The sequence below is a fragment of the Homalodisca vitripennis genome, unplaced genomic scaffold, assembly GCF_021130785.1.
Source record: "Homalodisca vitripennis isolate AUS2020 unplaced genomic scaffold, UT_GWSS_2.1 ScUCBcl_8417;HRSCAF=16525, whole genome shotgun sequence".
NCBI lineage: Eukaryota > Metazoa > Arthropoda > Insecta > Hemiptera > Cicadellidae > Homalodisca > Homalodisca vitripennis.
In genome coordinates this window covers 20683-24445 of record NW_025784525.1, presented here as the reverse complement: position 1 = coordinate 24445, position 3763 = coordinate 20683, and the positions used below count along the sequence as shown (strand labels likewise).

The 3763-nt window shown below is 30.9% G+C and overlaps 1 pseudogene; it reads right to left on the bottom strand.

Moving 5' to 3' along the window:
* Positions 1-1972: 1972 nt before the first annotated feature.
* On the bottom strand, positions 1973-2838 carry LOC124374431 (annotated as a pseudogene).
* Between the last annotated feature and the right edge of the window lie 925 nt (positions 2839-3763).

Below are 3763 nucleotides of genomic sequence, written 5' to 3'. Positions count from 1 at the left end.
TAAGGTAACATAAATGGGTAGAGTATGATTAGCGGACATGGTTTATATATCAATATTGACAAACAGTGTTACTTAATAAAAATACTTAACAACCAATACCGATTTTTGAACAATAACTACTAACTTAAATAAACTTTTAAACACTTTTTCATATAGTAAACATATTGCCTTTTATAGACAATAAACAGTCCTTGTGTAGGACCGTGAAACGAAGTTTAAAAAGTGGTACATCAGCCCGACCTGCTTGCAGATCATCTCTGTGAGTGTTTATACAGAAGAGAAATACGGTTTCCTAGAGAGGATGCTTTCAACGACTTCTTGAAAGCAACATAGCTACTCAGGAGAAAACATAAATAGTTACATATATTTCTTATAAATGTTTGTTATATTGTTATCAGTTCTTTATTATTTACGAGTTTTTCCTATTTCCAGTTCTAATTGTTTGTTTGATCATTATAGCTCCTTTATTATTTATGAGATTGTCACTATATGTATTATATTAATTACTTCAATTTCAAATATGATTGTTGTTGACTATAGATATGTTAATATGATTGATACACTGATATACACTTGATATATGAATATTAAGTATCGATGATTATACTAATCGATATAATAACCAGGTCAGCTTATTGTACTCTACCGACTTAAATAGATATCAATTTCTTTATTTCATTAAAAACAACCGAATAATGAGTTTAAGTTTGTTGGTGGCTACAGTATAATAAGCGACCACCAACACAATCGGATTATGATTATCGATTTTAAATATCAATACTATCGAATATGACATTTGACCTAGCCTATATATATATATATATTCATAAATAAATCCTTGCCAGCTTTCTTTATTTAAACTAGTGGACGTCATTACCAGCTTATATTTCGTTTACGTAGAAGACTAGTGATAATGACAAGAACAATGGCGACGAATATGGAGATTGGTTTTAAAATGTTTTTATAAACACTGAGCAATGTTTTCAATGGTTACAAGATAATGACCTTACTCCTTTGAAATCCGAATTTTTCAGCTTGTATTGACGAGCTAAAAAAACAAAATTAAAGATGTCAATCCAAATAGTGTTTTGCTGCAAGAAAAGTAAGATTTGAACAAACTCGACAGATCTAAATTTTTTGAACATTTTAAATATGATATGATGAATATAATGAAAAATCGTGTACTATTTTAGTTTAAATCAACAAACTATGACTTTTTAGTTAATGAATGTACTTTTGATAGCATCAGTACCTGCAGAAATATCATTTTAGATTGGCTAAAGTAATCGTAAGTACTATACTGCTCAAACGTCATTTAAATAAAGTTTAGTTATTTTATGTAATCTGAAACAAATACATTTATTTTACATATAAAAGTATAGCTTCACTATAATACGATTTTTAAATCATAAAACTTAATTCAGTTTGATATTATCGCTTAAAGTTAATTCAAAGTAAAATTGTGTAATTGGAAATAAGTTCATAATTAAAATTATGTGTTTCTCATTAACTAACGGCTGTAAGAACAGTGACGTACATATCTTCTTTGTTGAAACAAAGTTTGTGAAATCACAAGCAGTCATGGTTTTTGTTTTTTTAAATACATAAGGTAAGTAAATTTTATTGATTATTTGTAATAATATTAAATATGCATTATATTTTAATTTGTAAGTTATATTAATATTTATACATTAAATTCCTAACTAGTAAACCATATTGTTCTTTAAAATATCGATCACGTTATTTGGTCCAACATTTTCCTTTAAGTCCTTATAATCGTCATAAATATCGATGATTCGAATCATTACCACAGATTGTGTTGGTGGCCGATCAGCACTAATCCTAAGCATTTTAAACACAAGTAAATAAAACAGACTATCTATTTGTTTGCATATATTTATAAATTATACTAAGATAACACAGTCACTCATATATTTTGATTATTTTTTCTTTTTTTTTACTTTAGGCCTACCTGTGAATCAGTGTGCTCATCCAGGAAGGTAGAACCCATTAACTCGTGTGCATCAGCCAGTCGTCTCAGGATCATAAGGGATTTCTATCTATCAAGTACAGAAAAATTTGTGCTGCACCTTTCAAACAAGCAGTCTGAAGAGCATCGTCATTATAACGGCTTCGAGCATGTGGATCTGCTCCATGATCCCAGCAACAACTTAGTTGTTTCAAATCTATGTTCTTGGATGGCATAGTGCAGTGCAGTTTTATTTTGAATGTCTCGAGCATTAACATAAGCAACCATTTTGCAGCAAGTACTGGCACAATTGTACACTCTGAACAGAGTTGATGAGGCATGTTTCCACCATTGTAATTTGCTTTCAAAATATCAGCTCCACATTCTACCAAATAAGAAACTATGTTTAGATGAGTCATAAAAACAGGCACTTCTCACTGGGGTTGAGCCTGTATCAGATACAGCATTAACATCAGCTCCATGCTCAACTAAACATCGGATAACAGGTAATTTTCCTGATACTGCTGCACACCACAGTGGAGTTACACTGTGTACTGATCGGATCATCAGGTACTTCATACAAACCCACGCTGTTCGATATCTGCATCACATGTATTAATTAGATATTCAACAATTTCCAAGTGGCCTCTTTTACAAGCTATAAAAAGGGGTGCACAACCATCTTTAAGTCTGCAAACAATTTCTTTCCTGTGCTCTTTGGAAAACCGTTCTAGCCTTGTCCTGATTGCATAAGAAAGCCTTGCTCCCTGGGGCTGCATGTTTACATTCTTGAATAAGATCACTGAAAATCAAATCTTTTTGATTTGTGAGATCAATCTTACCATTTCCAGAAAACCACATATCTAACCTTATAAATTATTTCGTTCCTAATCCCACTATAGAAGGAATTCAGGATGACAAATTGGAGAATATTTTCATATATCAAAAAGAGAACAGACTTCAATGTTACTTTTATGTAGTTGGAAAATTTTATGTACAATTACAGCACTGGTAATAATTACCATATCTAATCGAAATCACTCATATTTATAGTTTGTGTTCACATCACTTTAATCACCTATACAAAAAACAACTTATCCCAATAACACACTAACATAATGAATGAACATTAAAATTATTACAAATATACTGATCACTCCACACCACAGTCCACATTCACTTTGTTTTCCCCTCTTTTTTTACATAGGAGTTTTAACCCTAATTTTTCTATAGACAGTTATTCTGCACAGCTGGCAGCATAGAATAATGTAGTAAACATTACAATTCAAAATGCATATGATAAGAAATGTCATGTTCTAACAAAGACAGACCAGGCACTGGTTCGAGTAGTCACTAAATTTATGTTGTTGACTAGTTATTCGATATTTCTACAAATAAAATTTCTCAGTTATAAACAACTGGTTTTGAATAATATGAACATTTTTAAATAACCCAAGGAGTTTCCCAGAGAGTTTAATAATTTACTAATTCTTGGCGTTTACACATGTAAATAAAATAGACTATTTGTTCGTGCGTATTTATAAAATAGACTAGGTTATCACAGTCACTCATATATTTTAAACCTATTTAAATGTTTAATTTTTTTTATTTTAGGCCTTTATGTGAATCAATGTAATTATTCAGGAAGGTAGAACCCATTCACTCGTGTCCATCAGCCAGTCATAGTTTTTAAGAGGGAGCTCTATGAAGTAACGTAAAAGGAGCTTCAAACTCCTAATCACCACCACTGTTACTGAATTTTTTTATCACAATCCTCACAGTATCAACTCATGT